This window comes from Dendroctonus ponderosae, unplaced genomic scaffold (genome assembly GCF_020466585.1).
Source record: "Dendroctonus ponderosae isolate FM_Combo_2020 unplaced genomic scaffold, Dpon_F_20191213v2 Dpon_F_20191213_1, whole genome shotgun sequence".
Taxonomy (NCBI): domain Eukaryota; kingdom Metazoa; phylum Arthropoda; class Insecta; order Coleoptera; family Curculionidae; genus Dendroctonus; species Dendroctonus ponderosae.
This window is the reverse complement of record NW_026017110.1, coordinates 36483734-36494217: the sequence shown is the minus strand read 5'-3', so window position 1 is coordinate 36494217 and position 10484 is coordinate 36483734. Positions and strand designations below refer to the sequence as shown.

Sequence of the window (10484 nt, the reverse complement as noted above, 5' to 3'; positions counted from 1 at the left end):
GTTTTCGGTTTGTAAACAGAAATCTTTTAAATTGATACTAGCACCAATACTAGTTAGAAAGTCGATTCCTAAAAGACCATCGAATCTTGGTGAAAAATCAACAAGATAAAATTTGTGTTGTCCGGGGAAATGAAATTCCGTCCGAAGATATGTAAATGCGTTATTTCATTATGCATTGAAGTGGCATGTGCCGTTTTGACAAAGAATATTTCTGAACCGATAGTGTTTGGGGAAATTTGGTAAGCTAAATCAGGTTTTAGAAAACTTCTACCGGTACCTGTGTCAATCAGAGAGTTTGCATTAATTTCTGGAATGTGTAGGATAGGTAATTTGTTCATTGAAAGATTATTGATTAATAGGACGTTTTCTGGGGTGAAATCTGGGGTTTTTGAAAATTTTTACAATTATCGACATTTGACTGATTAAAATCATGTGAGTCTGAAATTGGTTGGTTTTGATAGAAATCCTCATTGAGATAGTATTCATGGTGAGTATTTGGGTTTTCTGAGTAGTCTCATTTTGTAAACAGTTATATTGATAGTCTTCAAATTGGTTAACGGGGTAGTCAATCTGTTCATCTTGATTAGTTGAATCATCGAGTTCTATAGCCTGCGTTGAACAGTTTGGAATTTGCTGACGATTATAGTTATTAATAAACGTATTCATCGACAAAGTATCCATGGGTTCAGGTGGAGGTAACTTAGACAAGGTTGAGCTTTCGCGTGGGCGTTTATTACTCTGATAAGGATTGTGACGATTGTTGTTTTGATTCGAGTTGCGGTTGAAAATATTGTTTGTCGGAGTGCGAGACCCGAAATTATTGGAATTGTACATTTGCGGTCTTGGAAAATTTCTGAAATTGTTATTTGTTTGTGGATTTGAAAATTGATTGAAATTAGGTCTGAAAGGGTCTGGATTTGCACGGAAAAACATGGGTCGATTATTTTGAAAGCTTGGTCTGAAAATGAGTAATTTATGTATCTGTGTATTTCTAAAGTTTGGAGAAAATACATTTGGTTTGGGTAATTGATTTGGAATGTTAATTACCGTTTTATTTTCATTTTTCATTTTTGTAATTTTTTATTATTAGTTTGTTATAGCAATCTAGTTTACACCAATAAGCTACTTTTCTTTAACCTGAACTACTAGATGTACATTTGCAAAGTGTTATCCTATGATATTAACTTCGGCTGTGTCATTGGAGAGTCACTATTTTAATGTGTACATATATAAGCATATTTCTTCTACTTTGTTAAGAATCAACGATTAATTCCATGCACTAGTTCATAGTTGTCATCGTTGTTCAAGAGCTGGATGGCCTCAACGTTGATGTGATTTTGTAGTCTTTGTTCATGACTTTTTGCACAATTTTTTATTACATTGTCCACTGTTTGCACATTTAGGTCTTTATGGAGGTTGTAATTCCGGATGTATCATGGCGCACCTACGATGCCGCGTAGAACTTTATTTTGATAGCGTTGTATAATATTTCTGTTGCTTTGGCTGGTACAACCCCAGAGTTGACTACTATAACTCCACACTGTCTTGAGGACTTGGTGATACAGCAAGAGCTTATTATACACTGACAGGGCAGAATTACGACCAAATAGCCAGTACATTTTACGGTATTTTAAATTTAATTCTTCTTGTTTTTTCTTGACATGGGCCTTCCACCTAAGTTTAGCATCCAGCGTCATGCCAAGATATTTAGCTGTATTTTGGTATGGAACAATTTGATTGTTGATCTTAACTGGTTTGTATTCAACTTTCTTATTGGTGAACTCAATGTGGACAGATTTCTATTCATTCAATTTGATTGGCCATTTTTTAGTCCAGCGCTCTATGTCATCTATGGCGGTTTGTAGTTTTTCTGTGGACTCGGTATTGTTGTCTCCAGCTGCCATTATAGCAGTATCATCTGTAAATGTGGCAACCATATTTTCTTCGGAAGTAGGAAGGTCACTGGTGTACAGGAGATAAGCAAAGGTCCCAGTACACTACCCTGCGGCACACCTGCTTGTATTTTCTTTAATTCCGAGTATTCATCCCCTTGATTTATCCGGAAATACCTTTCAGTTATGTATGACAGTAGCACCGTTGAATATTGGATAGGTAGGAACACTTGAAGTTTGTGTCCCAAGCCTTCATGCCAGACCCTGTCGAAGGCCTGGGCAGCGTCCAAGAATATTGTAGAGCATACTTTTTTTTCCTCTAATGTTTTCTCGATAACACTCGTTATTCGATGAACCAGGTCCATTGTGGAGTGCTGACTCCGGAATCCAAATTGGTGTGACGGGATGAGGTTTTTTCTTTCTATAATTGGTGTTATTCTCCTTAAAAGGAGTTTTTCATAAAGTTTTGACATAATCGGTAAAAGTGATATGGGCCTATATGATGATGCTTCGTGGGGTGGCTTGCTACACTTGGGTACCATGATAACTTTGGGGAATTCCACAATTGGGGAACATTTTAGTCGAAGTGATGCGCTGATTAGGTTAGTAACTTTCACTAGACCTTTCCTCGGTAGTTCCTTGAGGATCTGACCAGTGATTAAGTCAAATCCCGGAGCCTTCTTTGGATTTATGTTTTGTTGGATTTCTCTTTTTACCTCCGCTACTGTGGTTAATGGAATCTTCACTTTCCTGGTTATTTATAGTGGGTAGAGCCGCAGTACTGTCTGTTGGATTTGGTTGAAATATTTTATCAAGGTGTTCGGCAAATCTAAATGCTTTCTGCTCATTATTTCTAGCCCAGCTGCCGTCCATGTTTCTGATGGGGGGTATTGGCATGGTAGGAAGCTTGGTCTGAAAATGGGTAATGTATGTATCTGTGCATTTCTAAAGTTTGGAGAAAATACATTTGGTTTGGGTAATTGATTTGGAATGTTAATTACCGTATTATTTTCATTATTGACTCGATTTTTGTAATAAATGAAATTTTTTTGTTATGGCTTCTTCAAGGGTTTTTGAGTTTTTAAGTCTTACCACTAGTTGCATGTGGCAGCTTAAGCCACTAGTGAATGCTCTGGGAATAAGGTTTTGATATTCTGATATTTTTATAATTTGATCTCCCGAGTTTCATTACTCATATTGATTTTTGAATATAGGAGACTGTGTACGTCTTGTAAACCCAAGCCAAATTGTTGGGCTGTTTCGTTTTTTGAGGGTTTGAGGGTGATTATATCTTGCGCTACACAATCAATTGATCTTTGGTCTGCAAATGTGTCAATGATAGCTTGTTTAACAAGTTCCCATGATTGAAGTTCAACAAGGGAAGCTATTAAATCAGCGGCTCTGCCTACTAATTTGCAAAGGATAGTGTCAAAAAGACAATAATTTATGTGTGCGTCCYCATTAGTTCTATCTCGATGGTTATTGAGAAAATTGTCGCAAGCATTTATAAATCTGTTGATTTGTTTAGCGTTGCCCTCAAATAGGGGAATGTTATCTGCTTGATATTTGATCAAAGCAAAATTAGGGCGTGTCATTGTTTTTATTTTTGTTTTTTATCTTCTTAAATTAGAGCTTAAAATTATGTTGAGCGAAATAATGTATTCGCTTCTTGTGCAAACAAAAGCGGAAAAATTGGCAATATTTCAATTGTTCAAAAAAAAATCGAAATTGGAAAATTGGACTTACAGTGATAGAAGTACCAATGTTGTTTTCATTTCTTTGATTCTTGTTTCTTCCTTAGTTGCTAGGGTCCAATAGGAAGGGCGATGCCCTGGCTAATCTATGAGAGGTGGGACGATGCTTGTTCCCTTCTTCTCACACCATAGTTGATCGGACAATGCTCGTTCCTCACGTTCTGGCCTTGAGTTGCCCTGTCGATGCCAATCAATGAAATGTTCGAATTTGTCACAAATCGTTGAAACGAACCGAATTTATCACGCACGACCGTTTTGAAAATTCTTCCACGATGCTTACACGATGATCGTTTTTGATACTCACACGACGACGGCTTTGAATAATTTTTCACGACTCTTCGTTGACAAATCTTTCCGGATTTTATACACACGATCTTCGTTGACAAATCCTACCGACTGCGCCAATTAAAATCACTTCAATAGAAAGGGCGTTTTTAAAACAATTTTCATTTCGATTTATATGGATTTCAGCTTCAAGATACAACTGTTGATTATTACAGGCTTGTGAGCATATATACTAATTAAATGCTGATGAGTTGACATGCTATCTGTGAAACTAAAGAACATTATGTACCTCGTAAGCATAATTAGATATTTCCTTATTTTTAGGTTGGCTAAATAGGATATCATAACTCATGCTGCTTTTTTCCACGGCAGAAACAGCGCTAGCTTCAGGAGCCCGGATGAAATCTAAGCCGAAACGTTGTATTAGAAAAATAATGTATTATCTTCTACCGATAGGCACACCTACACATCTGCCTTCTGAACAGAACTTCTACTTCTTACCAATTATCATCCTCGTCAGCAACACACCACTACATTTGTTAAATATTGTTCAGTTCTTTTTTATTATTCCATTTGTTTTTATTTTAGCTGCTATATCTATTTTCATTATGCAAGCTTGTGTTTTATTTATTAGTAAATTGTCGTTTACCCGCACATGCTCTAGCAACCTATTTCCGGATTTATATAATACAGGGCATTTAAAGTTATATCAAATCTTATCCATAATTTCTACAATTTCAATTCAAAATATTCAAAAAATGTTTAATGTGATATGCTGTGTCACACTTATTTATTTTGATTGAATTGTATTTGTCAAATTGGTAAATTGTGATTCTTTAAAACGTTTTCTATAAAACCTATCATGGTCTCACTGAAAAAATCAAAATGTTTGTGCTAAGCGAGTGCTAAATAAAATTTAAGGTTTACCTGCCTTGTGTTTTGCGGTCGTTTGTCCTTTCGGACATATTATAGGACAAGCAAGTTGAAATATTAAACGCCCAGGTCTAGATTTTAGAGTTATAGGAAAAACATGTCGTTGTTATGTTCCGAGTTTGCTGTGCTTCTTTCTGATGTTCTAATTGTGACATTATATCGTTGTCATCCAGTTCTTGCAGCGCAGACCGAAGTCTTTACGCATTGTGCATTTTAAGAAGAAAATTGTACTGATTACGTAGGCTTTGTCTGAATTTTTTAATTCCTTCATCCTAATGGAAGTTAATATGATTCATGTAATAGGGGTTGCTGTGAGTGAACGATGGGAAAGTGCAGTTCAGCTTTCTTGATGTTTCATTCTTTGCGCACATGTTTGATGTTCATTGAGAGATCCTTTTTTTTTCGTGTAGTAGAACTTTTTAATTATTCAGTATTTTTTGAATACTGAAATTTAAGCTTGTACCATGAACACGTTATGAAAGTGCTCACTAATCCTTATAAACACTAAACACACTAGAAAATTCTTTCGGTTAGGAATAAAAAGCCTAAAATGTCGGATCAGCTTTATTGACCATGATCATTTTTCTGCGTTTTTATGTGGAAAATGGATTATTAAACGTGAACGAAAAAGAGTAGACACTTGGTAAAAGTTTACTAAGTGCCTAAGTGATTGAAAAGTTTTTAAAATGAACTGAAATTTTGCAAAAGATATTCTGAAATAGTTTCTGGAAAACCATTTTTTTATTTGCAAGTTTATTCAAATTTCAAACCATCGCATCAAACGAAATCGTTATTGCAAACCGAATAATATTTTTTTGAAACAGACTTTAACTTTGATCCGTTATTTCTCCTGGTCTAAGTATTGTGTAGGCTCTAGACATATAATACACTGGAAATTAAATTGAAGAATTGCCTGTAGGTACGTATTACGGACGGGAAAAACAGTCGCTTTTCTGGCGTTTCAAATACGATAAGGGAGTTACAAACAGAGATAACATTTTCTCTCATTATTCGATTTTCGCCATCCTGAGCTCGTGTCGAAGCGCTTAAATATACAGGGTTGCATAAAAAAAATTACCCAAATTAGAATTGCTCCCGAAATTTGTGATGCTGAAAGAGTTTCAACTAAGTGAAGTTTAAATTAAACTATTTTGTTCATTCATGCAACACGGTATATTAATTTATTTTCTATATATTTTCTAAATTTGATTATGGAGTTTTAGCTTCAATATGAGCTCACAACAAGTTGATTTTTTGCAGACGACCAAACCTGTAAATAAAGGTAATTGTCGACAAATTCAGAAACGGTTTTCGAGACATGAAGTAGAATGTTGAAATAAAAAAGGTGTATATTGTAACGGTTAAAAATGGAATTTAGCCAATGGTACACCTGTCTGCTAACCCGTTGTTCAAATGTATGTAGTAATAAGTTATAATTGTAATAAGCTATTGTTGTCAACCGATTTCCATTTGTAACTTGGATTTAATAAGCACGTTTGTCAGATTAGGTTAGTAATATTTTGGGGATTATTTGAATTTTGATGTTTATATATTTGTATATCTCTCCCGGGATGTGTTGGACTTTTTCTCAGAGCTAGTCCTTTCGGACTTTTGCTCCTTCTTGAAGCCTTGTCGGCTTGTTGGATATTAAATCCTAAATTTTGAATTTTCGGCGCAAATTTTGATTGGTGCATTAAGCACCCCCTTGCAAAAAAAATACTAATAATCCGAACACTGAAGCGGTCAAGGGGTGGGTGTGGGGGAGAGGGGAGAGGGTGGGATGATTAGCTTAGGGGTTTTAAGTTGGGAGATCCCATTCAACGGGAGCCATAATAGAGGTTTGGGCCCGATTTCCTCGATATTCGCGATGATTTGTCTCAAATGTGGACTTTACCACTGGGTTGGGGTGGTTTTGTACTTTTGTTTTGAATTTGCTGTGCTTTTTTGTGAGGAATTGCCTGATGGTGTCCATTATTAGGTCCTCATGTATTGCCGTGTTTCGAACGTACCAGGGCGCTTTTGTGATTTATCTGAGGAATTTGTTTTGGAATGTTTGGATTAGGGACTGGTTTGTTTTGCTGGCTTATATAAAGGCGGAGGCGCCGTAAAGGATTTGGGGTCGGAAGATTTGTTTGCAGAGAAGGAGTTTATTTTTCAGGGATAGCTTGCTGGTACGTTTGAGAAGCGGGTAAAGGGCGGGTAAAGGCTGTTATTTGGGAGTTTGGGATTGTAATTTCGCTGAGGTCGTGTGATAGGACGTCCCAGTCCATGTATGTTAATGGTTGTAGTGGGTTGTGTATGTAGTGTTCGTTTAGTAGTATTTTTATAGGGTTGTGGTCTGAACTAAGGGAGTCTGAGCTTGAAATTACCAGATCAAGAGCGAGATTTTTTGACACCGCGATGTCTAGGATATCTGGCGTTAGATGGTGGAAATGGGTGGGTTCCTCTGGGGCATGGATTTGAAGGTCTAGTTTCGTAGCGTAATTTAGCAGTTTTTTGCCTTCTGGATTGGATCGTTTACTACCCCATGCCATGTTTTACTGTTGAGGTCGCCAGCGAGTAGGGTGGGATGTTTGGAATTGAATAGTGTTTTATAGTCCTCCGGTGTGGTGATTTTATTGGGCGGTTTGTATGATATGGCGGATTTTGGTGCTGTTCATATGCAGGAGTATGGCTGTGGTTTCAATGCTGGAGTTGAAAGGGGGGATTTGGCTGTGGTCTAGTGATTGTTTTATAACAATTGCGGTGCCTCCACCTTGGGAGGTTCTGTCTGTACGGTAGGTGTGATAGTTATTGAAGTGAAGGGATGTTTGTGGGACAAGGAAGGTTTTCTGGATGAGAGCGATGTCTACATCGTTTTCATGTAGGTATGCCTCAAATTCTTACTTTCTTTTTGGGGTACAAATATGAGGCATTCCATGATACGATCTGGACACCTAGGGGATTAATGCTGTGCTTCAGCATAGCATTTTGAGGACTGGGTTTTGGGATATCTTGGTCGCGGTGTTGGCAATTTTGGCCTCGATCTCTTCGTCAGAGTGTAGCAGGAGTTGCAGGATTTGTGGGTTCAGAGGGGTCTTGGATTGAGGGGACATTTTGGCTGTGGGGGATTGGGTTACGGTTTTAGTTGTTGGAGTTGGGATTTTTGGTTTTATTTTAATTGTGGGCTTTGAGGAGTTCGGTGGGGCGGTAGAGGCCGTCGCAGTTGCCGCTTTTTGCGCAAACGAGGTGTCCGGTTGCACTTTGTTGTTGAATAGCGTTTGTTTCTTTTTTGCCTCGATTTGCAGCTTGAAATTGGGGTTCTTGGGACAGAGGAAATAGCTCGCTGGGTGAGGCCCTCCGCAGTTTCAACATTTTGCCGGAGTTTCCCGGGGTTTTTGGCATTTCCTGTAGAAATGAGACTCCGCGCATCTGTGGCAGATGGGCTTTGCGCCGCAGTTTGTTAGTGAGTGACCGAATTTCTGGCAATTTTTGCACTGGGGGACGTGTTTTAGGTTAAAGGTGTTGGAATTTCTTTGGGGTTCTATGAGGACTGCCAGATTTAATAGATGTTTGGTCTCACTGAATTTGGCTTCTGTTTGGGGTAATAGTACTTTTACCATATTGGAAACTTTTTTGTAGTTTCCCAGCCGGTAAAAGTGGGTTTGGGTTGGGTGGAAACCTAAACTTTTGATTTCTTCCTCAATGTCTTGAATGTCTGGAAAATCTTGGACCCTGGAATGAACGCTAGTTTTTTGCCTTCATTCAGAGTGAATGTGTGATATACAATTTTATTTTCTTTGAGTAGTTTTGTGATTTTTCTGTGCTCGTCGGTTGTTTTCGGAGCAAAGGAGATTCCCGATAGTTGTTTTTTGGAGTTTTCAATTTTAATGTTCTTGTTTAGTATTTTTGGAATTTTGACTCAGTCGGCTAGGTTCCTGATGTTAATTGGAACCGTGCCGGGTCTGGGACTTGTGACTTGGGTTTGAGTTTGTGTTTTGTTTAGGTTTCCTGGATTTTCGGAATTTGTGAATTGATTTTTTGCCTCTTCCGCTTTAAGGTGTTTTTGAAGGGTTTTGTTTGCGGTTTTGGGGAGATTCCAGGCTGGGGGGTTGATTGTGTAAAGGGGGGGAAGCGATCGACTTCCATGGCTTCGGGTGCCGATGTGGTTTGGGGGCTCTTTTTGGGAAATTTAAGGATTGATTTTTTGCTTCTTCCGCTTTAAAGTGTTTTTTAAGGGTTTTGTTTGAGGTTTTTGAAAGATTCCAGGCTGGGGGGGTTGATTGTGTAAATGGGGGGAAGCGATCGACTTCCATGGCTTCGGGTGCCGAAGTGGTTTGGGATTTGGGGGCTCTTTTTGGGGAATTTAAGGATTCCGCGGGAGTGCTTTGGGTTATTAGCTTGTCTACTTTGTTTATTAGCTCATTTATTCTTTTGTTGGCTAATTCCAGCTGCTGGAGAAGTTTAGCGTTTGTTTTTTTAAGTTTTGAATTTTCGTGTTCAATTGTTAATTTTGCACGTTGCGAGTAAGGTGAGGCCTTGATTTTATACAGGGTTGTAGAGGCAGAGGCATTTACCTTGGACTTCGGGAGTTCTGAATTTGCCGGATGTCTAATATTGCTGTCACTGAAGTGGGGTGGCTCGGGGCTTGGGGCTCGCAAGTCCGCCATTTTGGTCGCGTTTACCTCGTGTGCGGCCACACGAGGCTTTGTTTTTGCGTTTTTGCCTGATTTGACGTAGGAGCACGGAAGTTTTGCCAGAATATTGTTAAATTATAAATTTTATCGATATTGCTTGATTGCGAGCACTTTCGTTCACTCACGTATTGGCTGCACTTTTCGGTTAGGTCGAAGCTTGACGATATGCTTGTGTAAGACGTAAGTAAATGACGAAACCAATAAATTCCAAACGACCACCTAAGTGGGCATAGAAGCCGTGCTGATAAAGGTTGACATGTACAGTAGCGGTAGGATATCATGCGGAACTATTGAGGACCGTTTCAAGGGCATCGCCCGTCAGTTTTAAAGGGCAGATTTTTATGTACAAAAGCTGACCCAAATTCCGATCATCCTATTCAAGTACGTCGTTCTACCGCCCAACGAGAACTTTCTCAAATTCGTAGAACTCTGGGCTTGAGCTTATTACAAGTCCCTCCCTACGCGAAGAATCCGAGAAAAATTTGACTCAAACTCCACCCAACCTGGGGGTGGAAATCTGTAAATAAATAAGGGTGAAATCACGGACAGTACTGTTAGTTCAAATTCGCATTAGAGCAGCAATTACCAGTGTGATTTCGTGTTAGTGTAAAAATCAACATCAGGTGAGTTTCTCACAGAGTAGCCTTTTCAATATTTCTTATTGCTTTAACATTCAAGATAATGTTAAAGAGTGAGTTTTCTCACAGAGTAGCCTTTTCAATATTCCTTATTGGTTTAACATTCAAGATAATGTTAAAGAGTGAGTTTCTCACAGAGTAGCCTTTTTAATATTCCTTATTGGTTTAACATTCAAGATAATGTTAAAGAGTGACTGTTTGTTCATAGAGTAACCTTTTCGACTTCACTTGAACATTCACTTTCTTTAAACGTCACTTTACCTTTCTTCTGTTGAGTCTTTATATTTATTTATCTTCTTTAATATT

At 38.2% G+C, this 10484-nt stretch overlaps 2 protein-coding genes and 1 long non-coding RNA gene across 5 annotated transcripts in view; 1 reads left to right on the top strand and 2 right to left on the bottom strand.

The window, feature by feature from the left end:
- LOC109541235 (probable E3 ubiquitin-protein ligase HERC4) overlaps positions 1-10484 on the bottom strand; it is a gene marked incomplete at its 3' end in the record, with an annotated part of 482710 nt that overhangs the window by 174823 nt on the left and 297403 nt on the right.
- The window catches only part of LOC109546292 (MAM domain-containing glycosylphosphatidylinositol anchor protein 2), a 317852-nt gene that overhangs the window by 101154 nt on the left and 206214 nt on the right, over positions 1-10484 (bottom strand). The window lies entirely within an intron of this gene.
- On the top strand, positions 10061-10468 carry LOC125503994. Its single transcript, XR_007281232.1, has 2 exons — positions 10061-10167; positions 10237-10468. It is a non-coding gene; the product is annotated as an uncharacterized LOC125503994 (long non-coding RNA).